We start from the raw sequence: 27,732 nt of genomic DNA, 5'->3' as shown, positions 1-27,732 counted from the left end.
GTATCCTTATCTTAGCCATTGTATATTATTAATTGTATTCGCGAATTTATTATGCTATCTGAATTAGAGTCCATACGCGACAGGTTAAATAAACTAAGACAAGATATTGTGAAGTTAGGTCCGGAGAGGCGACAGAAAGAGATAGAAAGAAATTATATAAATCAAGCGAATTATATAACCGCGCGGCGGATATTGCGTCTCACTTAGAGGAGCGACAGGCAAACTTTACGCCTTCGGAAATAGAGTTAGCCATATAAGTGACATTATCGAGACCTACAGTAGGATTAAGGTAGCATTAAAAAAAAATTGACACAGAATCTCAAACGGAGGACATAATGGCAAAGTTCAGTTTCGATGTCAAGACGGCTATCGCCTTGTTGCCCGTCATGACGGGGCAAGAGGATACCACTAAACAATTGATAGACGGCATTCTAATGTACAGTTCTATTATTAACAGCGAGACACAACAGGTCCTAATAGAGTTCGTCCTAAAAACAAGCTCAGACTAAAAACGTCGTACAGTAGCGTAGAATCGTAGAAGGTTAACGGACCTTCTCAACTCCCACGACTTTAAAAATGAAGTGAATTTCCCTACGAGAATCACAAGCGCGACCGCCACTAATCTAGACCACGTATACTGGAACGGCACGCGCGGCGCGCTGCGCACAGCGCCGGTGACCACGCTGCTCAGCGACCACCTCGCCGTGCGCACCACGCTGCGCCGCCCACCGCCGCCGCCACCGCGGCCGCGCCAAGGTCGCATATACTCGCCGCGTAATTACGCTAGCTTTACCTCCGCTATACAAAGCGTGGACTGGAAAGTGTTCATACAGCGGAGCGAGACGTCGAGCCAAAAGTTGATTATGTCCATAATAAATATAATTAAAAATAAATTCTTAATATGTTTTCCCGTTGTTCCGATTAATAATCGTAAAAAAGATTCTTGGGTGACGGATGACATTTATCAATATAAAAAATTACTATTTGACATTACCGAAATTGGAAAATTAGTGCCCGACAACAGTACGATATCAAATATAATACACGACATGAATAATAAATACTCGAAACTATTATACATTAAAAAATCTTCTTATTATATTAATAAAATACAAACCGGCAAGAATACTATAAAGTCCATGTGGAACGTAATCAATCGAGAAAAGGGAAAAGCGGTCCGCGAACCGCTCGAGTTCACGGACGTTATCAGGGACTCCGCAGGTAATCCGTTTCCTTCCAAGAAAGATGCGGCCGATGCGATAAATTGTAGATTCGTCGCGGCGGCAGCGGCGTGCGGCGCGCGACCCGCGGCGCGCACCGCCGCGCTCGTCGAGCTGCGCGCCGCACGCCCGCCCGCTGATCGGTGCATTCGACTGAGGCCTTTCACGCCGAGCGACGTGTTTACCATCATCACATCAGGTATTGCAAGGAAAACCACGAGAGACATCTTTGATATTTCTGTTGTCATGCTCAGGGCGGTGGCCGCAGATCTAGCACCGATACTGGCGACCGCGTACAATAGGTGTATTCGTGAAGGAGTATTTCCAGAGGCCCTAAAGGAAAGTCGAATAGCGCCACTATTCAAGGGCAAAGGCAAGAGGGAAGACATAGACGCATACCGACCAGTAGCGATTATCCCCGTCCTAGCTAAAGTCTTTGAATATGGTCTCAGCGCGAGGTTAACAGACTTCCTCGAATCCACCGACGCACTCTCCGAGCGACAATATGCGTATCGCAAAGGTCGATCGACGTCAGCGCTCACGCGCGCGGTTGTGCGCCTGATTCTTGAGGCTCGCGAAACCAAAAACCAAGTCGCAGTGATATGCTGCGACCTATCTAAGGCTTTCGACTTGGTGGATCACGGCGTCCTAGAAGATAAGCTGCGCCACTACGGCATTGATGACCGAGCACTGAGTTTGATGATCGACATGCTGCGTAACAGAACGCAGGTTATCGTAGCGGACGGGGGACGCCTACGTTCAGACCCGGTTCGAACCCACATCGGCGTAGCGCAGGGATCGTCCGTCTCTAACATACTGTTCTCACTGCTGCTGAACGATCTACCTGAGGCAGTGCACAGCGGAGAGACATTCATGTATGCGGATGACGTAGCAGTGGTGGTTACCGCCCAGAGTTGTGACGCACTTAGCGACCGGCTAAATATTACTGCAGGACTTCTCTCCGACTGGTTCAGTAAAAACGGCCTCACCTTGAACATACGGAAAACGCACTTTGTTCACTTCGACCTCTCGGGAAGGGAAACGAGGTCCATGTCTGTGTGCGCAAATGGGCTGAATATCAAGCAAGCTGCGAGCTCAACTTTTCTGGGCTTCGAACTGGACAGGGGACTGACTTGGGCGGCACATATTGATAAGGTGTGTAATAAGTTGTCAGCGGCCTGCTTCGCACTAAAACGTCTGGCTCGGCTATTGCCTCGCGATATGCTGAGAGCGTGTTATTTTGCATCGGTGCACGCACACCTGCAGTACGGGACCGAGTTGTGGGCCCGTGCCGCGGATTGGGAGCGTGTCTTTCGGTTGCAGAAGCGTGCCGTACGGGCTATAGTCCGAATCGCACAAACCGAATCGGCGAAACCGCATTTTACCTTAGGCATCCTAACCCTGCCGTCGTTACTAATCTTCCAAGCGGCAATATACGCGCGCTCACAAGCGGACAGCGTCCCAGCCTTGGCTCGTGCGGCCCCGCGCCGCTACCCCGCGCGCTGCGGCCGCGCCTGCCGCAGGCTCGCGCCCGTGCCTTACAAGCTGGCCAAGTCGGACAAGCTCGTTCACATATTGGGCCCAAAAGTATACAATTGTCTCCCGGATTCAATAGTAGTTACTAAAAGCGTAGCAGTATTTAAACACAAATTAAAAACTTGGTTAGTCGAGCAGGCGTTCTACGACCATAAGGAGTTCTTTAAATTAGGAACTTAGTTATAAGATACATTATGTAGTTAAAATACAAATCTACAATCTTTATATACTGTATAAAATGTGACATGTAATTTATATTATCAATAAATATTATGATTATGATTATGATTATGAATCTCTCATAGCAGATATGCGTAGGAATGTACGATTTTTTGGGTAGTAAGAATTTACTACCCAAAAAATCGTCAGAATCGATTCAGGCTCAACTATACAGAGCTAAGCAAGGTAGTAGATCAATAGAGGCATTCGGAGCTGAGATCGAGGATCTTTTTGTCAATCTGACCATATCTCAGGCCGACGGTAACGATAGTAGGTACGGAATACTTCGTCCATTAAACGAAAAATCGGCTGTTACGCGTTTTGCAGATGGACTAGCAGACCCAAAATTAAGTACCATAATATCGTCGAGGCAGTTTAGGTCATTGCCCGAGGCGATTAGGACGGCCATTGATGAGTATAGTTCATCACCACGACAGGATCAGGTCCTACATTATGGGCGCAACCATTCTCGTAATAATTACGGGAACCGGAACGCCCACTCTGCGCATTATAATAAGGGTAGGAATTTTAACACACAAAGAAACACATTCGGGACACGGTATTATACTAGTAATAATCGTTACATAGGTATTTCGCAGGGTAAACAGGGTTAAACAACCGAAGCATTTTGCTGAGTGCGCGTCTAAAGTTCGCCGACCTGCGCGCGCGGCCCAGTCACCCGCACACGTGCCCGTACGCGCGAATACACGTGCACAACACTTACAACAGACAAACATCGACATAAAACCTAATAGGCAGTTTTTTCGTGACTAACATGAATAACGTGATATTTAGTTATAACAGAGACAATTATGGCACAGTCACTTGTAGTGTAGGTAATGCACATAAATTAAAACTTCTGGCCGACAGTGGAGCAGCCCTGTGTGCTATTAGGTACGAATATTTACAAAACAAGCCCGATCTTCTCAGGCAAGTGCAAGGACATAGCATAACTATTAAGGGAGTATGTGGAGATTTAATTTCAGAAGGATATATTTATTTAGACTTAGACTTTAACGGTTTTATTTGCAAAGAAAAGTTTCATGTTTTTAAGGATATGCAATGCGCAGCCCAAGCAATTTCAGGAGAATTTTTTTTCATACGTTAGATTAGATTAGATTTATTTATTTCTTAAAGAAAAAGACACAGTATTTTACACAAAAGGATAAAACAAAGGCTTTCACTAAAAGATCGTCAACTTAACATTAAAACAAAAAATATAAAATTAATAAATAAAGAAATGTCACGACAAAAAAGAAAATGTCAATGTATACATCGCTAGGGACAACCTAGGTATTGTCGAAATGTCAAAAAAATTAAAAAAAAAAACAAACATATGCAGTTATGATGCAGAAATAAGTTATAAACGTAATGCATGAATTTTAGAGCACAAAGGTCAGTCTATTTCAATACCTATGCAAGTTCATTCTAAGAATACGTACATCCATAACATACCTCCGCGATGCGAAGTTATGACTCATATTACGTAACAACTAATCGACGATTGTGTAGTCCTCGCTGAGGAACTGCAAGCAGGCGTATTTGTAGCAGGAAGGGAGTATGTGGAGATTTAATTTCAGAAGGATATATTTATTTAGACTTAGACTTTAACGGTTTTATTTGCAAAGAAAAGTTTCATGTTTTTAAGGATATGCAATGCGCAGCCCAAGCAATTTCAGGAGAATTTTTTTTCATACGTTATGATGCAGAAATAAGTTACAAACGTAATGCATTAATTTTAGAGCACAAAAGTCAGTCTATTTCAATACCTATGCAAGTTCATTCTAAGAATACGTACATCCATAACATACCTCCGCGATGCGAATTTATGACTCATATTACGTAACAACTAATCGACGATTGTGTAGTCCTCGCTGAGGAACTGCAAGCAGGCGTATTTGTAGCAGGTGTCATTTCAAGACCAGAGAAAGGTCAAACCCGTACGGATATTAAATACGACCGATAAGCCAGTTACTTTAGATTTATCGCAATTAAAGGTAAATAGATTATGTAATTTTGATATTAGCAGTTTTGATTCAGAGAAAATTAGCGTCAATAGAGTAAAAAAGTTATAAGACCTTTTAAATTTACACACTTATTTAAACAAAGAGGAACAGTTAAGTATAGAACACATTTACGCAAAATATGCAGATGTTATTCATCTACCTGGCGACAAGCTTACTACAACAAACTTACTGGAAAACAAAATTAATTTAAAAGAAAAAGTAAGCCCGGTATACGTTAAGCCTTACAGGATACAACACGCCTTACGCAAAGAACTCCAAACTCAGATCCATGATATGCTAGATAACGATATCATTGAAGAGACTACTTCCGAGTGGTCCAGCCCAGTTTTGCTTGTTCCTAAAAAGAGTGATAAGTTAGGAGAAAAGAAATGGAGATTGGTTGTCGATTACAGACAACTAAATAATAAAATACAGGATGATAAATTCCCATTGCCCAATATAACGGAAATATTAGATTCCCTAGCAGGTAGTATATATTTTTCAAAGCTCGACCTTTCTCAAGGTTATTATCAACTAGCTTTAGACAATGAATCCCGAAAATATACCACCTTCACAACAGATAAAATGTATTGTATGAAAAGATGTCCTATGGGCCTTCGTACAAGTGGTAGCGTTTTCTCGAGGCTCATGACCATAGCCATGTCCGGATTAAATTACAAACAATGTTTTATATACTTAGGCGATTGTATTGTCATAGGAAATTCCATGACGTCACATAACCATAACCTCGCACAAGTTTTAGTACGTTTGAGAAGCGCGACTCTTAAATTAAATCCATTATAATGTGAATTTTTACGTAAAGAGATCATGTATTTGGTGCACAAAATAACTTCAAAGAGCGTAGAACCCGACCCAGCGAAAGTAGAAGCATTAAATAAATACCCTAGACCAACGAACACAGACGCGGTCAAAAGATTTGTAGCATTTGCTAATTACTACAGAAGGTTTATTCCAAATTTCGCGAATATAGCTTACCCTTTAAACCAGCTTTCCAAGAAAAACGTAGTTTTTAATTGGTCTACAGAGTGTGAAGCAGCGGCGCATTTTTAAAAATAAAAAATATTCTTACAAGTCCACAAGTCTTAGACTATCCAGATTTTTCCGAAAATAACATTTTCAATTTACATACTGACGCATCAAAAATAGGACTAGGTGCCGTATTATCAAATTCCAACGGAAAAGTTGTCGCGTACGCAAGTCGAAATCTTAAGCCAGCCGAAACGCGACACTCAATCATAGATTTAGAATTGCCTGCCATAGTTTAGACCGTATCTCTTTGGGAAAAAGTTTAAAATTGTCACCAACCATAAACCATTAATTTATCTTTTCGGAATGACTGATCCTTCGAGTAGATTAACCAGATTTAGGTTGTATTTAGAAGAATTTTATTTAATATTGAGTACATTCCGGGGCGAAACAATGCAGCTGCAGACGCAACGAGTCGCTTACCGATGAATAGTGAAGATTAAAAAAATATTAGAACACACGTTGTATCAGTCATGACCAGAGCTCAATCACGGAAATTACGCGCGCAACAAACTTCCAATCAAGGTGACTTAGCAATAGATGTACCCATGTATGCAAACGATAGGCTTGATCAACCTAGAGTTGTAGAAATCGTCAAAGCACCTAAAAATTGTATTGAACTCATATTAAGTTCTAATTACAAGTTAAATAAGACATGTCAAAATAAAATAATAAGTAGTAAAGGAAATTTAGTGTACGTACCAAGAAAATAATGCATATATCTAACATCCCGATCGTTAACTACCGTAGGCGTGTTAGCGAGGGAATTAGAGGAATTTTGCAAGAAGCAATGCATAAATAAATTATAATAATAAAAAATAAACAAAATGCGCAAGAAATAAATGAATTCTTAGCTAGCTATAAATGTGATATTCCTAGGATCCTTGTAACGAAAGGTGTTACAAAAGTATATCTAAAGAAAGTAATGAAACACACGGATGACGGTTGACAAGTAACGGGATTTTATTTCATAAGAGCAGAGATTAGCATAGACATATGTTGTTACATGCCTGTACTAGATGGCGCTAGGAACTATATTTTATACTTATTTTGATATATAAACAACACCCCCACTATATCAAAATAAGAAATAAACTAATATTTAACAGGTATAAACCAGTGAAACTATTTTTCATTAAAAAAAATTATTTTGTCTCTACAGGCATATAAAATAAAACATGAAGTTATTACACTATTCAAGTGAATTTAAAAAATGATTTAGTGATAACAGAAATTAAGTAATAAAATCATTTCTGAACCACACCAAGCGTTTTCATAAACCTGTAATGTTTCACCTCTGGTAAACCTTTTGTTAACAGGTCAGCGGGCGTGTTAGCGGTTGGCAAATATTTTGTTTCAACAATATCATTATCAATCACTTCCCTAATGAAATTATATCTAACATCAATATGTTTATAACGCTTATGTGACTGATGAATATTTGCCAGCTTCAATGTGCTCTGACTGTCATTGTTATACAACAATTTTATTGCTAAAACCCATCAGTTCCACTTCAAGGTTTTTCAAGTAAATGGTTTCACGGCAAGCTTCTGATAAAGCCATGTACTCACTCTCACATGAGCTCAAATCAACAGTCCTTTGCTTTTTGCTCTCCCAAGAAATAGCAGAACCAGACTTCATAAAACAAAAACGTGTATATGACCGTCTGTCAATGGTGTCACTCGCCCAATCTGCATCTACGAAACCTACCAGTTCTGCTTTTCCTTTGGAATATTTCAAACAATAATCTTTTGTTCTCAATAAATATCTTAAAATTCTTTTAGCATAGTTCCAATGAACATAAGAATAAGAATTATTAAATTGACTCAAGTAACTACTAGCATAAGATATATCAGGCCGAGTTAATACTGATAAATACATCAAGATTTGTTTTTTCAACATTCAATTTACAATCTATAGGAGTTTCAACAGGGTTGGAATCTTCCATATCAAATTTAATTTTAACACTTTATTTGAATCAATGACAGGAAAACCTTCTGGCAAATGCATAAAAATGCTTTCTTTAAGCTGGCCATTAAGAAAGGCTGTTGTGACATCTAAATGAGTGATATCCAAATCTAACTGCACACTCAAAGCAAACAGTAACCGCAAAGTTGAGTGCCTAATTACAGGGGAAAAGGTTTCTTGATAGTCCACACCAAGCTTTTGTGTGAAACCTTTAGCTACTAGCCGCGCACGATATCTCACTCTATTGTCACAATCACGTTTCTTTTTTAAGACCCACTTACACTGCACAACACTCGCGTTATCTGGGGCATCGACAACTTCCCATACCTCGTTGTCCTCAAAAGACTGCAGTTCATCTGCCATCGCCTGCAACCACTGTTGTTTCTCAGGTCCACTGATATGTCATCTCATCTTCTCCCACATAGGTGCTGGTGCATGTATTTGCAAAACCATAACGTTCAGGTTTCTTCCTCTGTCGCTTCTGTCTCTCTTCATTGACTGTGGTCAATCTTTCTGTGACGTCCACTCTTCTTGGTGAAACATTTTCTGAAGACAATTGCTGATTTTCAGATTTCAATTGTGACAGAGCATCTATTCTATGAGGTACACCTTCTAAAGACTGCTGCTGTCCTTCCTCTTTAAGTTGATCACCATCATCCACTTCGAGGTACTCTGATTCAGATTCACTGGAGTTAGGCTGGTTAATTGGCTGGTTAGTTGGCTGGCGGCATCAATGCTTTGCTATAAATAATGGCCGCACTAAATCTGATAACGGGAATATTGATATCGGCGTGCCCCAGGGCTCGTCTTTAGCAAATTTGTGTTTTCTGATCCAGGTAAACGATTTACCTAAAATCGTAAATGGGGACATGTATATCTTTGCGGACGATGCCTGTGACATTATAACCGCCAATGCAATTCCGTCTCTAGAGAACATTATAGCCTCAGAGATATTTAGGCTACAGAGGTGGTTTTCTGCAAATGGTTTAGTTTTAAATCTACACAAAACCCAAGTGATGCACATAAGCCTAGGGGGTAGGCCCCCGCGCCCACTAAGTGTTAACGTGGATGGCGCCGTCCTTCCTCAGGTACATAGCACTAAGTTTCTTGGCGTGACGTTAGACACGGCCTTGAAATGGAATGCCCATATTGATGTCGTGTGTGGCAAATTATCTGGTGCCTGTTTCGCACTGAGCAGGCTGGCGCGTATTCCGAGGGGTGCAGCTTCCCCGCATGATCACCGTGTGTTATGCGGACGACACACTAGTGGCCGTGCGGGGAAAGGAGCTGGAAGAGGTTCTCAGGAGGGCGGCGGTGGCCACCGAGCTTACAGTGCAGCGCATAGAACTCCTGGGGCTTCGGGTCGCCCTGCCGAAGACCGAGGCCATGGTCCTCGGGCGAACAAGGGGGTGGGGGCAGCTGCCGGAGGGCACCGCGGTGAGGGTTGGGGGTGAATCTGTCCAGGTCAACGCCCACATCAAGTACTTGGGCCTTGTCCTGGACAGAAAGTGGAATTTTGAGGAGCACTTTGCGAGGCTGGCTCCTCGTCTCGTGGGTGCTGCCTCGGCTCTGGGCCGCCTGTTGCCTAATCTGGCGGGACCGAATGCCCCATGTAGGCGGCTCTATGCGGGGGTAGTCCGGAGCATGGCGCTCTACGGAGCGCCAATTTGGGCCGGACGGCTGACGAGACGCGCGAAGGCACTGCTCCATCGACCGCAGAGGTTCGTGGCTCAGAGGATGGTGAGGGCCTACCGCACCACCTCTCACGCAGCGACATGCCTCCTTGCCGGCACCCCGGCGTGGGAACTAGACGCAGGGGTGCTGGCTGAAAGATACTGGGCGAGGGTGGAGGCCAGGAGGCGCGGGGAGCCCACAGTTGCGGAGGAGGCAGAGAGATTGGCCCAAGCAGCCGCGGAGCGCCTGAAGCAAAGGTGGAGAGATGCCTTGGAGGATAGCCGTTATGGAACCCGAACCATAGGGGCTATCCTCCCAGTAATGGACGAGTGGTTGGGCAGAAGAAAGGGGGCCCTTACATTTAGGGTAACGCAGGTGGTGTCCGGACACGGTTGCTTCGGGCACTACCTGCATAAAATACAGAGGGAGCCGGGGCCCCAGTGCCATGAATGTGGTGCGATGGACGACACGGCCCAGCACACTCTAGAGGAGTGCAACCGCTGGGCCGTGGAAAGAGCGGCCCTTAGGGCGGCGACGGGGGTCGTAGACCTCTCGCTACACAGCATAATAGCGGCGATGCTGGGTAGCGAGAGGAATTGGGAAGCGGTGGCCTCCTTCTGCGAAGAAGTCATGTCGCAGAAGAAGAAGGCGGAGAGGGAGCGAGAAACGTCTGCTGACGTGATTCCTCTCCGTCGCAGGCGGCAGGGCCAAAGGCAGAGAGCGCATGCTCGCCTCGAGCCTTAGGGCCAGCGGGCACTGGACCCGCATTGCATAGACGTCGTCGGGGGGCGGGGGATCACGCGTTTCTGATCCCCCCCTCCATTGTGAGGGTGCCCTGGTGTTAAGCCGGGGCTGCCGGAGGGCGCAGTGGTGAATGTCATCATCGATCCCAGTGCGCCCTCATGAACGGCAAAGAGGGTGAAACGCCGGAGTGGGTTTAGTGGGTAGGGCTAAATTCTCCCCCCCCCCCTCTTCCCAGGAGAGGGGAAAGGAGTGGCGAGTCCCACACACCGTGCGTAAATGCATTCCCACTCTGTCAAAAAAAAAAAAAAGGCTGGCGCGTATATTGCCGCACCAGCAACTAAGGGCTAGCTACTTCTCGCTGTTCCATTCGGTGATGTGCTATGGTCTAGAGTTCTGGGGCACGGCTGCGGAATGGCAGCGTGTATTCATTTTGCAGAAACGTGCAGTACGGATTATATCATATGCCCCACACGGAACACCCGCTAGGCATCTCTTCGTAAATAGAAACATAATGACACTCGCATCACAATACCTATTTTACATAATTAAATATATTAGAAGTAACATACACCTATTTCCAATAAAGACATTTAAAAGTTCACGTATTACACAAAAACACAAAAATATGTTGGACTCGACATGTTGTCGACTTGCGAAATCCAACAAAACGGTATATGTTGCGGGGCCAGGTATCTATAATAAACTACCCGGCAACATAAAGAATATTGAAAATGACCTGATATTCTACAATCGATTAAAAAAATGGCTGACTACAAATGCCTTTTATGACATGTCAGAATATTATAATAATGATTTGAATTTTAATTTAATTTAATTTTTTGGATGTATGAATTGTGTTGATTATTAATATTTTATATTGTTATAATTTATATTATTTAATTTGATAATTTTGACATGTCAGAATATTATAATAATAATTTAATTTAATTTATTGGATATTTGAATTGTTTTGATTATTTTTATACTGTTTTATTTTACTGTAATTGAATTTGATTATTATTATTTATTATCTTAATTGTACTTAAATTGACATAGACCTAATTATATATTGTATTACCTTTTGAGTTGTAAAATTTGTAATTTTATCAATAAAGGAATATGAATATGAATATAATTGGCTCTAATTTAACCACAGATTCCTCTGCAAACTCCCCCACTGAATCTGTGTTTTCTATACATACTGTGACTGTATCCTCATTCTTTTTCTTCTCTAGAATCACTACATCTCGACTTGTTCTGATCTGATTCTTTACTGGATCATAAACTCTGTAGCCTTTTATGTTCTCAGGAAATCCTACAAGTATGTGCTTCTTGGACTTTTTGTCCCATTTCATCCTTTTTTCTTTCGGGATGTGTACCATGACAGGGCTACCAAAGATGCGCAAACCTTCTAAATTAGGCTTTCTTCCTGTCCATATGTCTTAAGGAGTTTTATCTATCCCCGATGCTACTGATCGGTTCTTTATGATACGGCAGTATTAGCAGCTTCTGCCCAGAATTTCTTGTCTAGGCCGGCTTCAAACAAAAGACACCTTGCTCGTTCCACGATCGTACGGTTGCTTCGCTCACTGAGACCATTCTGCTCTGCTGTGTAGGGGTTGGTTTTCTGGTGCACTATACCTTCATTCTTTAAGAAATCTTCAAATTCTTTACTACAGTACTCACGGCCATGGTCCGTTCTTAAAAATTTTATTTTCTTGTTCTGACTGTTTTCCACCATTGACTTGAACCTTAAAATAACTTAATGCTTCATCACTCTTTACTTTAAGGAAATAAATGAAAGTCATTCTGGTAAAATCATCAACAAAAATGATGAAAAATCTTGCACCACCAACTGAGTTTTTTCCATAGGACCACAGATGTCACTATGAACAACTTGAAGGATCTCTGTGGCTCTTGTGCCTGGTGAGAAGGGTAACCTTGACTGTTTTCCTTCACAGCACACTTCACAGTTTAATTTACTACCCGTGAATGTTCCAGGGAAATCTATTCCGTCCACTAATCCGCGCTTCATCCTGTTTAAATCACTGGCATTTATATGACCCAGACGGCTGTGCCAGGTCTGACCATCAGCTGTTGACGAAGATAGCATACAGCTTGGTGTTGTTTTTAGTTTTAACTTGTAAACACCATTGACTAGGTCTGCTTCTGCAACTAAATCGCCTAGTTTGTTGCGAATCAAACATTTTTTACGACCAAAATGTACACTATTTCCATTTTTGGTCAATTCACTAACCGATAGTAGGTTAGTCGTAAGGTCTGGCACGCACAGGACATTTTTCACGTTCACTTCGTATCCATGACTTGTCGTAATTTCCATATCTCCGGAACACAAAACAGGTACTTTCGTATTATTTGCTACAATAATGTCTGGAATATCCGGCGGAAACTCTTTATTTTGCAGCCAAGCTTCATTCGCCGTAAAGTGCTGACTCGCACCGGAATCCACATAAAAATCGCTTTTATTGAAGTCTCCACTAAGAAAAACGATGCTAAACGCGTTAGTCTGCTTTTTCTTTTCTGTTTTTTCATTTAACAGTGGATTTAGCTTCGATAATGGCCTGCGTTTTTACATTTATAACAGGTGAGGTTCTTCGTGTTTACATTTGAGTTTGACGTTTGAGAGGTTTGTTGTCTATGCTTGCTATGCTAGTGTTGCTGCACTTCTTCTTCAAATAACTTTTTGTAACTAATGCTGAATTGCATTCAGTTTCACATACTTGACTTGATTCCATATCGAGTAATTTGGTTTTAATTGAATCTGCCGTTATACTGATTCCAGAGTGCTCGATAGCCATAATCATAGGCATAAATCGTTCTGGTAAACCAGCTATCATCAATGAACCTACCCACTCATCATTGATTTCGAAACCTGTACCGGATAATCTCTGCGAGGTTTCAACTATTTGTGTTACATAATTCGTCATATTTTCACAGTTTTCCAGTCTGATGGATATTAAATGACGAAGCAAAATAATCCTCCGCGAAAATCCTGAATCGTCGAACAAAGTCTTCAACGTTGTCCACAATTGCTTCGTGTTCTTTGCATTCTTTATATGCACAAATAACGATGAATCAATCGTCAAAATCAGTTTCGCTCGTGCTTTTGCGTCTGCAGTGTCTGCTGCTGCTGTTATTGCAGTCCCGTCTGCTGGAGGTTCTTCTTTCAGATACTTGTTCGCGCCTTCAAGTATCAGCAAATTTTCTACTGCGAACGCCCAATCGTCGTAATTTTCGCAACCCTTAAGCTTCGGCACGTTCGTCAGAAAATTAGAACTCATTTTCACGCACTAAACACGAAAAAAACACTAACAATTACTAATATTTTTTATTAAAAATACGGGAAAACGCCCATAACCTCTAAAGAAAGTAATGAAACACACGGATGACGGTTGACAAGTAACGGGATTTTATTTCATAAGAGCAGAGATTAGCATAGACATATGTTGTTACATGCCTGTACTAGATGGCGCTAGGAACTATATTTTAAACTTATTTTGATATATAAACAACAGTATATGATAAAGAGGAAATAAGAGTTATTTTAAACGATTTCCATGATCCACCAGTGGCCACGCGGGGGTTAATAGAATGCGTAATAATATAAAACAACATTACTTCTGGCCAAGAATGAGCCACAATGTATACGAATACGTAAAAAAACTAGGGTGAGTTCGCCAAGCTCCTTCGAAAACAATTTTTGCACTGAATTTGTGATGGTTGTCGCTGAGGGCGAACCATACATATCCTTCAGCCTGAGGGGCTTAGTGAAGGTTTCCAGGCTAACTCAGGGTATGGAGGATAAACTCATAGCAAACACAGGTTACACTTAGCTAAATGGCGTCTTTCGCGCCCTTTATTATTATCAAGAAACTTATACTTAACTAGCAAACTATATATACACGGATATCATTAAATAGAACCGGCGTTACGCGATCGGCCCGCTGGCCCTGGATACGGTGGGAGATCGGAATGTTCCCCGGGAACGGGGTCAGGGATAAACCTGCGGCTATCTACGCGAGGACACGCGCGGCCTATTCAGGTTTAGCGGAATCGGGGCACTGGGGATAACCTTCCCGGCTAACTACGCGAGGACACGCGCGGCCATGGAAAGCTATACTACGGGGGAAAGGAAGGAAGAGTCCTGCGGCTATCTACGCGAGAACACGCGCGGCCTATTCAGGACTCGGCCCTACGGGAAGCCCGGGACGAACGCGAGAACGCACGCCGCCACACCGGGCTGAGCAGCCGTTGTTTCCAGCGCGGGCTCGAAACATCGACTGGCTAACGCTTGTCGTCAAGCTCACCATACTTATTAACCTATCGAATGAGCTAATGCTTTTACGGATACTGGAAAGCGATATGTAAATGTACTACATACCTATACGAGGCCTGGATGTTAGTGAGATGACGATATGAGTTGCGCTGGTGTCCGACTTTATTACCTACATATAATTTGAGTATCACATGATTATCCACCTGGTTTCTTGAGCTTAATAGTCGCCTCCAAACCTCCCCTTATAGCGACCCCTTTCCTCACACAAAGTTTACCTTAAGTTCATATTAGCCTCACTGGATCACTGTTCACTCTGAGTACTGATAACGTTGGTCACAATATACCAGAGACACATCATTATTCTAATAACACCATAAGAACGTTCTTGACTTGATCTAAAAGCAAATATCACTGCCGCGTCGATTTGTTCGCACACAACCTCCTTTTTCCTACTGTCGTTCTCATCTACCCTCTCAACTTCCCTCAAAAAATCCCAATAACCTAGAAGCGGTTACTTAAACGTGACTACTAACGCCATCTACTCCATGACGTTGGCAAATATTAGCTGGATCGCAATACGTTCGCGACACTCCCGCCCAGAAAGAAAATGCTACTCTTAATTGAAATTAGATGTCTATAGGCAAACATATAAATAAATCAACAATCAGATAATAAGAGCCGTCCATTCTCGAACCGCATGGTTCACCCTTTGCGTCGTGAATCGGCACGGCCTGAGACTTTGTGCAATTTCTGATGACGTTACAGAAATGTGCTGAGACACTGCGTTTCTGAGATCGATCCAATCGTGCATCTGGTCTGAGTTGAGTTGTGAGTGATCTGTCTTGAGCTGATAAAGAACAGGATTCTGAGTCTGGTCTGAGCATTCATCAATGTTTGTGCTGAGCCAACTAATAACAGGATCCTAAGACTGATCTGAATACTGATCAATTTCTGTGCTAAACTGATTGAAAGCAGGATCCTGAAACTGGTGTGAGCGTCCATCGATGTCTGAGCTGAGCTGAGTGGGATCACGGCTGCGACCTGTCATATTTGGTCCATTACTGGTCTCTCCGTCAACCCATGACCAATGTTATTTCCTACACTCCCGTGCGTACGGTTCTAGATTGCTCCGAGCAGTCCCTAGTTGCAATTTAGGTCACGAGAAGAGACCGCGTCATGCGGCTCATGTGTCAGAGAGTGGCAATGCGATCTGATATCAAATATCGGTATTATTAAACAGTGGGAACTCCGTTCGCGATAGGTCTATCCCATCTATAACTACCATCTGTGATTCGCTCTGTCACTTTGTCACTTTGCTCTTTTGACATCGTTATTAACATAATAACCTATTTCACCACTTCAAGTGTCACAACTATTACTACAGCAGACGTAAACAACTGTAACTGTTTTGAACACTGCGACGACCGCGTGATCGAAAAGAACATACGTTTTTGTATGCAATGATAGTTACCACACAGACAAATGCGGCCGTCTTATCCGAACGGGTGTATGTAACCTAAATTCCCACTACTTCTCTTTACTGTATATTACTCGCAGTAATCTACTATGTTAAGTATTCGCTTTAAATCTATTCGCTTATCCATTAAGGCCACTGTTGACATGTCCATCTCTGGGTGCACCCACTTCATGTCCGGCAGCCCTCCCCAGCCAAGGGAGAATCACGCTATTTTTATATGTATAATCACAAATCAGAATGTAAAATAGAATCCATCTACAGCTCGACCACACTCCTTTTTTTTATGCTAATTGGACATTCAATAGATGTATCAAATCAGGCTCCCACTTCGAACCGTCAAATCCAAAACAACTGATGTGATATTCAAGGCACCTTTTCTTACCGTTCATTTCGATTTATGAAGCAGATATTGAGTCAAAATGAACTCTGTTTGTTTGTTTGCAAAGTGGTTTTTATTCTTCTTATCATTCTCTGGTGCGTTTATATCGCGCCTGGTGTGAAATAATCTAGTTTAAATATGTTGGGACAGTCAAGTTGTCAGCAACTGTTTTAAACTGTTTTATAGGCTTAAAGTATTATATCGCATCCGTGATGATGAACATTTTTGCCACACTTTATTCTGTCTAAATTGAGCTACACTGATACCGCCTTTGGGGGGTGGATGCTGGCGAGTACCTCGGTATTAATTCAACGCATTCAAAATGCTTTTCTTTTCTGTTTCTTGCCGTTCTCACATCACACCATTTTTAAACCGTTATAACCTATTAAATATGTCTGCCAGACCTACCTTGCACTTTGCATCATTGCTTTTTGGAGTCATTCGCGATTAACAGCCGTCTTATCTATTTGAAAAACTTAAGATTTCTAAGGGTCATATACGTGGTGTCCTCAGGTTTAACGGCACGCAACACAGTAAGTCCGCTTTTCATGGCAGCTTTCGATATGTTTACTCTTTGATTACATCAGTCCTGCTAAGGATGGTAGAAACAGCAATACATATACTGTACATCCGAGGTACCGATCCATCTTCCTCATTCCGATCAGATCTTAAATTAAGCAGAATATGGCCAGTCTTCCGCACCACAGTGTTTTAACTGCTGTGTCCATCAAATTGACCCACTTTCTTTTATTCATGAATAATCACTTCACAACTTTAACAACCATGCGAGACATATAGATGGGTACTCAGTAGCAAATTCTCAACGTGTGCCAATTAATAAAGAATACAGTGGGTGCGGCGTCTGTATACTCTTTAAGGCTTTGCGCTTTATTGACTTCGCATTAGCAAAGGCTTTTGATTTCTTCAACTGGAGTAAAATGTTCAGAGTTATGAGAAATGGGGATACCGCAACACGTAATCCTTTTATAGTTGAACGAGGAGTGCAACTGTTCACTGAGATCTGTGAATAGACAATGAGTATTGGAAGGTTGTGAGGGTGATGTCCAAGTTGGAGGCCAACTAATCAATAAACTCAGTTTTGCAGATGACATGACTATATTAGGTTAAGTGTCTGTGGAAAATGAATTTCGGTTCTACTACAAAAGATTGAGTATGCCAGTAATGAGTCCATTTTCAGGATCCAGATCCATACCTTATGATCAATAGAAATGAGACGAAGATGATGCATGTCGATCTTCCTGGTAAAATTAAGAGAATCAATGAATTGCACGATCTTGAGGCAAGTTGTTGGTTTGCTTGGTATCTTAAATAAGTGATGATGGTATCTGCGACTAAAAGGTGATCAGAAGAGCTCATATGGCCAAAGCTGCGGTGAAACGACTCGCCAGGATATGCATATGGAATAACATAAAACAAGGATCAGACTAATGCGGGCGCCTTGGTTTCTCGATCATATTCTTTACATGTCCGAAACCTAGACCATTGAAACTGAAACCCATCATAGGACAGATGCATTTGAGATATGGTGCTGGCGAAGAATGCTTGAACGTTAGTACGGTACAACTGCTTCAACTCTTGACAAACTCGACATCACCGAGGTTATCCACTGTTTGTACCCATAGCGTTCTTAGTTTCTTCGGCTATCGAGGCCGAACCAAGAAAGGAAGAGCCAAGGAAGCGTAGGGATGGACGTATGGTCACACGGCGTTGGGCGAACAGAATAACATTAAAGATAAATCCACATTACAGGCTAGCATACACCGCCCAAGAAAGAGCGGCTTCGAGTGCACTGGTGAAGAACCACACAGGACAGGTGTCCACAGTGACTTATGACGATACGGCAACGAATAAGACTTTGATAAATCTGTCTTGTGACTATTGCTACTGTAGGAGTCTTACATAAACCAATTACGGCTCCTCTTCCCGCAAAATACCGTAAAACTAAGTTATTCAGAACCATATTTTATATTAAAGATTGATTCTTTCTGAGCAGCAAAAAATATATAACAATCTACAAGATATGACCGACGATATATTTTTCTGGAAATCTATTTTAATTTACACAACTATATTTCTTTCAGTAAGATCGATATTACTTCTGCAAAAATATGGAACTTTACAATCATTCTCACAAGACACTATAAAATGATTTGGTTTTCTTGCTTTTTGCAATTTCATAAAACTATGCCTCAATTCCTAAAAACAATAAGCCTAAATTCCGCCTAGATTCCTACCATTACCCCCCTCTGCGGAGGCAGTGCGAGGCAAGTCGTATTGCTAGACGGACCTGTGCTGCATTGCACGCGCGAGCAAGCGATATTCTATTTCGAACGCATAGCTCTGCGCGCTCGATCTTTTGCAGCGGGTGGTGCGGTGAGGGGTATAAAGCTCCGCCCACACGCGCGAGGTCATTGGCGTCGAGTGCAGCCTTAACACTAAGATATTTCACGGCAATATTAAAATGACATCTGATTCTAATTGTGATTATGATTCTTGGGATCATAGTGTAGCTCCAGTCTGCATTTCAATCCGATTAAATCTGATAAACAAGCTAACAAGCTGAGGTGTCCCGATCAATAATTATCAATAATTATTTGGCTTATGATTAATCTCTTCCTTTTAAAGGTTTAATGGTCTGAGCTTTTGCATACTAAAATAATTAATAATAAAGTCCTTTTTATTGTTTCTAAAGATGATATTATACAACATAGATGATATTATATCTGAATTCCTTCTGTCATTACATTTATTAAAATAACACAATACTTGAGAAATTCTGATCTTATTCAGAAATGTATCCACCATGGTCTTCTACCGCCTTTGTAATTATTACTATGAGTATGAAGGTTGAAGGTACTTAATATGTACATCTACGACGAGTAGACTCGATTGAGTTGACATCTACTGCTCGATTCCACTTTCATTTAACAAAATTAAAATAGTTATGCATGGCTAGTGACTATTCTTTAAATTATCTACCACTCCCTTACCTGTTTTTGTTCGAATAAAATAGATGATAAAGAAACCACTAGCCCATTCAATTAGTATGCCTTTCATTTGAAGTCTTTTTTTTTTTTTTTTTTTTTTTATTGGTATTCAGGATAACAACAGCCGTAAATATAACTAAACATATAAATGCTTACATAAAAGAAGGCCAATGACAGTCATCCATTAAATTGCAATACATAACAAAGTAAAATAACAAAAAAATTAAAAACGACGAAAATGTACAATATACACACAAATGTTCGAAACCTTAAAAATTCGTACCGGTCGTAAAATATGTACTTAATGAATAATCGAGTTTAATTTACTTTTGGTAAAAGACCATAAAATTTGCATTAGTAACATATCCAAATAAATACCTGAACATAGTATTTGAACTGAATTTTTATTAATGGTAGAATTAGGTAGTAAGAAATAAAAATTTCAACATTTAGAAAGAAACTCCTTTAAAAAAAAAACAAAAAAAAAACCTCTAACAAATTGCATTGCATTTCCCTAGTACCCATCAACACATAGCTTGAAGAAGTTATGATATGCCTACTTAGATATCTTCTCAATAATAATATATTTTAATATTTTTAACCCTAGGTTTGGGTCATCGCATGTACATGACATAGATACATACACAATTCTGAAGTTAAGTTAATATTTATCTAATTAGTTTATATCAAATCGCTAATCTGTGACTGTCCACACTATGAATCAATGGTTGAATAATAATAGGAAGTCCTTATACCTATAGGGTATGGATTAGGTGCAAACATATTATAATAGCCTGGTGGCTTATACTAAACAGTTTTGCCTTTGCAATTTACTGTTATACAAGTTGATATTTACTGATTCTCTGATGACAATCTCTAGATTGGAATGTTAATTGGGGTTGAATCAAGATACTGTGCTGAGTTACATGAACAGAAAAAGTAAGTGAATATTATTTAAACATAATATATTCGGCAGTTCTTTATTCGTTTACAATCCTTTTAGCCGTTTATTTTTCAGGACAGCAATATCATGCATGCCAACTGTTAAATCTAGCGAGAGCCCCATTATTGGCAGTTTGCTGGTGCCATTGGAGTGGCTGCGCGATTCTGATTGGGTCTCAATGATGGTCCTGGTCCTTTGAGTTTGGGTAGCCGTGTACATATTATGACATCAAATTGTAATCTGATTTCAAGTGCCTCCTGCATTTTCACTAAGGCACGTTACAGGTTACTACATCTAAATGATACCTATAACTTCTAAGAAACCAACCCGTACCAATACCTTACAACTGTAACAACAAACAACAATGAGGCAAGACATTCCTTAACATCTCTTATGTTATGAGTGGTTCTAGTCCTGCAAACGAAGTGAAAGGGTTAATTTCGAATTTTGAATTACACGCAATGCGAATGCTTCTGATTTTAGCTTAGTGAAGATATGGATGCGCAAAACATACGATTATAATAGCCTAAGTTTGGTTGTTTAGAAGATATTGCTCTTCAGCGATAAGACCGCTTGTTGTGTACCATAGCTTGAGTTATGTGCTTAATCTGTATGTTATTTTTGTTTTTATATTGGTGAGCAACAAAGAATATTTGTACTGTATTATTTTATTAATCTTGATAAAATAAATTTTGTTTCATTCTAAGAGAATATTTATGGATCATATAAGTATAACGAACGAACGTTAAATCTGGTTCCTACCTAATATGTTAAACATGATACATTCGTTTTCTAAAAAGACACGCAGTATAAATTGTTTCCATACACCACGCACACTTGCGCGCACGACGAGTCAAATCAGGGCTGAGCTGATAATTTGTGATAAAGTGGATATTCTGCAAGCAATGCGTGTTATACAAAAGCATCATGATTCATAAGAGATTATGGTCCTTTTCACAAAATATTATAAACACCAATGTAACTAGATCCCGAAGTTACAGAAAATATACCAAATCGGAGGTCAGACCTAAACTGGTTTGTAAGCAACAACAGTCGGCAAGGCATTATATCAACTATCCGCATGATAAATAAACTTTAAATTTGATACTATTAACTATAACAACTATTCCGCCAAACAGAACAACGAATGTGAGATTTTAATTCTTATTATTTTAATATTAAAATGTTAATTATTTTGTTAATGAATTGTTGATCAACAGCATGATTTGAATCTGTGATAAAGTCGCTGTTTGAAAGGATGCATCCTGGGTCACAACACAAATTGACCAGCAAATTTTAATTCAAAATGTCGTAAATGTTTATTAGTGCATGATTTTATTTAATTTATATCAAGGATTGGTCAGGCAACTAAATCTAAACACGTAGGTAAAATACCTTGTCCCCTACATAATCAAATATAAATATCAAAATTAACATAACGTATAGGTAGCTAAATATAGATTATAGTTAAACCTCTTGTTCAACTTAAACTTAGGTTTGAGCATTTTGACCTGTTAGGTATGAGCAGGTATGCTAATGGCACCATTCATAGGACATTTAAGAGAACAATTGGTTAATTGCTGACACTTAACTGATAATTGAAAAAAATTCTACCGCTTTGGGCGTTAAAATTTGAGTTGAATGTCCTTTCACCTTTTATTATTTTCGACATGTTTAATGAAATATGTAGTTAGGTACTTGGTTTCAATATAATGAAATGTGAGACTTAAGAGTTCTAAGGCTCTTGTTGAAGGTAAAATGTTACTAAGTCAGTGTTTAAAAACTGATGATAAATACTTGTTTTATAGGATTTATAGTAAACACGAATTACGAATGTTTACTGAGACCTACCTGATTCATAAATGATTACTGATTACCTTTTATTATTCAGTAGAGATAACTATATTTTCTGATGTGACAATCTTTGCCACTCTCTCATTCTTTTAACATAGAAATGTTGAATCTGTTTAGTAACGTCACATATAATCATGAGCGTAAAAGTAAAATCTTGAGCGTTGCGAGTGTTTCAAGGCACGTGAGTTGAAAACAAACTTTGCTGCTCTGGTAAAACACAAACATTTTTATCACATCAATTAGTGACAAATACTGGTTCTAAAACATAAAAATTTAAATATTTATATCATTCAAAACCATAACTTGAAATTCCATTCCACTGCTTATAGCTGCTATAGGGCTAATAAACACACTGTTTTCAAAGATTAAAGAGAGCTTTTTAATTCAGACTACCCTTTGTCGCAAAATATTAATAATCGTGAAAGTATGTATTTATATATCTGCTTTTTATAAACTATATTATGATACCTACTGACACTTGCAATCTCTTGTATATCAAAGAGCAAGAATGTTCAGTTAAAATGTATGTAGGTACTCACTCAATTGCCTATGTGCTCAGGTGAACCACTAACATTCGCCTGCTGAATACCTTTTTGGTAGAAATAATATAAATATGGGCTTCATGGTTGAAATAAAACATTAAATTGAATTAAATAAACCAAATATTGTAGCTCTTTAGTTGTACGCGCGTAAATAAATTAAGTTTTCATATGTTAGAGATAAACATATGTTACTTTTGATGATGATAACAGTGCATGTGAATAAAAATTCCCAGCATGCTCCACCATGTCGTCAAGCTCACCATACTTATTAACCTATCGAATGAGCTAATGCTTTTACGGATACTGGAAAGCGATATGTAAATGTACTACATACCTATACGAGGCCTGGATGTTAGTGAGATGACGATATGAGTTGCGCTGGTGTCCGACTTTATTACCTACATATAATTTGAGTATCACATGATTATCCACCTGGTTTCTTGAGCTTAATAGTCGCCTCCAAACCTCCCCTTATAGCGACCCCTTTCCTCACACAAAGTTTACCTTAAGTTCATATTAGCCTCACTGGATCACTGTTCACTCTGAGTACTGATAACGTTGGTCACAATATACCAGAGACACATCATTATTCTAATAACACCATAAGAACGTTCTTGACTTGATCTAAAAGCAAATATCACTGCCGCGTCGATTTGTTCGCACACAACCTCCTTTTTCCTACTGTCGTTCTCATCTACCCTCTCAACTTCCCTCAAAAAATCCCAATAACCTAGAAGCGGTTACTTAAACGTGACTACTAACGCCATCTACTCCATGACGTTGGCAAATATTAGCTGGATCGCAATACGTTCGCGACAACGCTTCATGGTCCGCGCCGCTTATATAGGTGCGCGGCGCCGGTGTCACGCGGCAGGGGTGTGATCGCTGCTCTCTGCCCGCCGCGCGTCGCGCCCCGCCGTTGCGTTGTGACGTCGCCGTGACGTCACAGTGCCTTCCCCGACGAGGAGATTTTTGCCTAGGGTATAAATCACCGTAATTAGAAAATGAATGTGTGGCGGGGGTTATGTCCCGCCCTCTGTGTTATTTAGTTTGTACATACTTTATGAACATGTATATTATATTTTATAATTTTTAGCTTCTAACTTTTCTCATAGATAACTTTGATTCATTTACTTTGGGCTTTCCCCCATAAATGTAATGTGTTTAATTATATTCTATTCTTATAGGCTGTGGCTTACGCTCTAGCCTTATTATGCTATACTAATTTGTTTAGTTACTGATCTATGATTACTAACTATCCTTATTTGTCTTTACGGGCGATATGTAATAAAAATAAACGGAATGTCGTAGGTACGTCTAGTAGGTAGGTAATGTCTGAGGCAGAAAATAACATTAGACATAAGTTGAATATATCTCTATATAATCTTTGTACATATAGTAGTAAGTTTATCATAATTGACACTAACAAATTTGTTAGTAAATACCATATGCCTATGGTGTTTTTGACTAAAGGTAAGTGTTACCTTTCAAATTATTACAAGAGACAAATAGCTTTATCGCTATCCTATTTACTTGACATTTCTGCCAAGAATTTGGCAGACAACTCTGCTCCTATTGAGCAGCCCAGTATGAGCTTGGAATTGGTTCCAGTCATAACCAATGATTTAAACTAGCTGTTAAGACAAAAGATTCTGTCTCTGGCAATTTAGTTTTAAATAAATATAATGAAAAATACTGTAAACATGGAAAGTATATCCACCTGGTGCATCAAAACATTCAATGTATTAGAGGAAAAGATTCACAGATTGAACTTTTTATGAACGATTATTATGTTGATATTTTATGTATTACTGAACATTGGTTAACAAATAATGAATTAATGCCTCAATTTAATAATCATCAGGTGGGAAGTTCGTTCACCAGAACTAGTTCCATACATGGTGGGTCGTTAATTATATTAAATAGTCAGTTAAAATTTAAGGAACGTAAGGATATTGTATCCATGTCTGTTGAACGGACTATAGAACTAAGTGCAGTAGAATTGGAGCAATTTATTGTTGTCTGTGTGTATAGGCCGCCATTAAGTAATTTTGAAATATTTGAAAGTGTAATGGATTCTGTGCTACTTAAAATATCATCTTCTAGTAAGAAATTATTTATATGCGGCGACTTTAATGTAAATATTTTGGAAAATTCAACAATGTCTTGTAGATTGTTGAATCTATTCAAATCTGGTAATCTCAACCACATGTTTATGGAGCCTACTAGAGTGACTGCTACTAGTGCAACCTGTATAGATAATATTTTCACTGATATTGTTCCTATTACTAAAAAAGTTATCAGTAATTTAGAATCAGACCACTTAGGTCAATTAATGGTATTTGAGACATTAAGGAAAAATACTTTGAGAAAACAAATAACTTTTGTACCAGTAACCTCGGACCGCGTAGAAAGAATGAAGCAAAGTCTAGTTCAGGCGCTACCCTTTTTGTCTTCCGATATGGGTCCAAATAGTATGTATAATTCATTCTTTCACACTTTTATGGATCATTATAATGCGATATTTACTTCAAAATCGGTCGTAGTTAGTGGTGCATCAGTTTTTAGTGAGTGGGCTACTGCGGACTTACATCAACGAAGACGTGCACTGTATGCCTTGTATGAGGAACGGCGGTTTAACACGAGTGATGAATTTAAAGAACATGTCAAGCAATATTCGAAAAAGTTTAAAATAGATTGTCATATAGCTAAGCGAAATTATCTAAGTCAAAGAATAAAAAATAGTCCCAACATTATTAAAGCAACCTGGAAAGTAATCAATGTGGAGACTGGTCGCTCGAAACACAGAGTGAATGATTTTAAACTAAATATTGATAACAAAATTATAGATTCCAATTTAGAAGTAGCTACAGAATTTGAAAATTTTTTCACTGACGTACCAGTTTTCACAACTAAGGATTTAAATTCATCACCCTCATCCGCTGTTACTCTATTAAAAGATAACGCTCCAGAGTGTTGTGGAGATTTTCATTTTGAACGTGTTTGTACCTCCGATGTAGTAAAGGCGTTTAATTCGGTTAATGTCAAAAAAACGAATGACCTCTGGGGAGTCTCTGTCCATGCTGTCAAATCCTTAGTAGAAATTATAGCGCCTGACTTAGTAATTATATTTAACAACAGTGTTGATTGCGGCGAGTTTCCTGATTTAATGAAACATAGTAAAATAACTCCTTTATTTAAATCGGGTAGCAACTCTGACCCCACTAACTTTAGACCGATATCTGTGCTACCAACGTTCAGTAAGATTTTTGAAAAATTAATTCTTTCTCAATTAGTACGACATTTTAACGTCAATAATTTAATGCATAATAAGCAGTTTGGTTTTACACGGGGTCGCTCGACAACCGATGCTGGTGTTGAGCTAATTAAGCATATCTTCGATGCCTGGGAGGAGTCACGAGATGCTATAGGTATCTTCTGTGATTTGTCTAAGGCCTTCGACTGCGTTTGTCATGAAACATTAATCAGGAAACTACACTATTATGGAGTTAGAGGAGCGGCACTGGATTTACTTAAGTCCTACTTAAATGGTAGAATACAAAGGGTCGATGTGAATGGACAGCGATCACCGGGGTCATTGGTCTCTATGGGTGTACCACAGGGGTCAATATTGGGACCTTTCCTGTTCCTTATCTACATAAATGACTTGCCATTCTTTGTAAAGACCCACCATGATATAGTATTGTTTGCAGACGACACTTCACTTATTTTCAAAGTCAAACGACAGCAACAAGCTTACAATTATGTAAACGATGCTATTTCAAAAGTAGTAAATTGGTTCAATGTTAATAATTTATTGTTAAATGAGAATAAGACTAAATGTATTAAGTTTGTCACTAGTAATGTAAGGCATGTAAAAACAAGTGTCATTATGAAGGATGAGGAATTGGAATTAGTTGATAGTACAGTTTTTCTTGGTATAACTTTAGATTCTAAACTCCAGTGGGGTCCCCATATTGCTACTCTTTCGAATAGACTGAGTTCTGCAGCTTTTGCAGTAAGCAAAATCCGTCAGTTAACTGATGTCAAAACAGCTCGATTAGTATATTTTAGTTACTTCCATAGCATTATGTCATATGGTATTTTACTGTGGGGTGGTGCTTCAGATATAAATACCATTTTTGTTCTGCAGAAGAGGGCTATTCGAGCAATATATAAAATGAACCATAGAGACTCACTGAGAGATAAATTTAAGGAAATTGACATCATGACAGTGCACTGTCAATACATTTATGAGAATATTCTGTATGTGCATAAAAATATTGCCGATTTTAAGAAAAATTGTGACATTCATAATATTAATACTAGAAATAAACATAAGTTCGCCGTGCCCTTCACTCGGCTCCATATAATTAAAAAATCATTCATGGGTAATTGTGTGAGATTTTATAATAAACTTCCAAACCATATTACTGAGTTACCAATTAATAAATTTAAGAATCATGTAAAGCGTAAACTTATTTCTAAAGCTTATTATACCACACAAGACTACATGAATGATAAAACAACGTGGGATTAATTGTGATTCGAAATGATTAATTATTTATTATATTTGAATAATGATGATGAAATGGATATTCCAATGCATGTATTTCCTTTGTTGTTTTTATTATATTTGTTTGACATTTAGAATTTATTCTAGAAACAATCTAGACTAGTATTTTTTATACATTTTTTTTTGCATGACTATATTTTGTGAAAGTTTTAGTATTAAATTTGATCTATGAATTATATTCATTAGTATTATATATGGAATAATATTTACAACATCAATAAATTGCTCTGATAATTAGATTA

General features: G+C 39.4%; 1 pseudogene; it reads left to right on the top strand.

The window, feature by feature from the left end:
- Positions 1-323: 323 nt before the first annotated feature.
- On the top strand, positions 324-4,046 carry LOC133534121 (uncharacterized; annotated as a pseudogene).
- The last annotated feature ends 23,686 nt before the right edge of the window (positions 4,047-27,732 follow it).

The sequence above is a fragment of the Cydia pomonella genome, unplaced genomic scaffold (genome assembly GCF_033807575.1).
Source record: "Cydia pomonella isolate Wapato2018A unplaced genomic scaffold, ilCydPomo1 PGA_scaffold_58, whole genome shotgun sequence".
NCBI classification, from domain to species: Eukaryota; Metazoa; Arthropoda; class Insecta; order Lepidoptera; family Tortricidae; genus Cydia; species Cydia pomonella.
The sequence above is the reverse complement of the archived record's forward strand: the minus strand, read 5'-3'. Positions and strand labels throughout refer to the sequence as shown.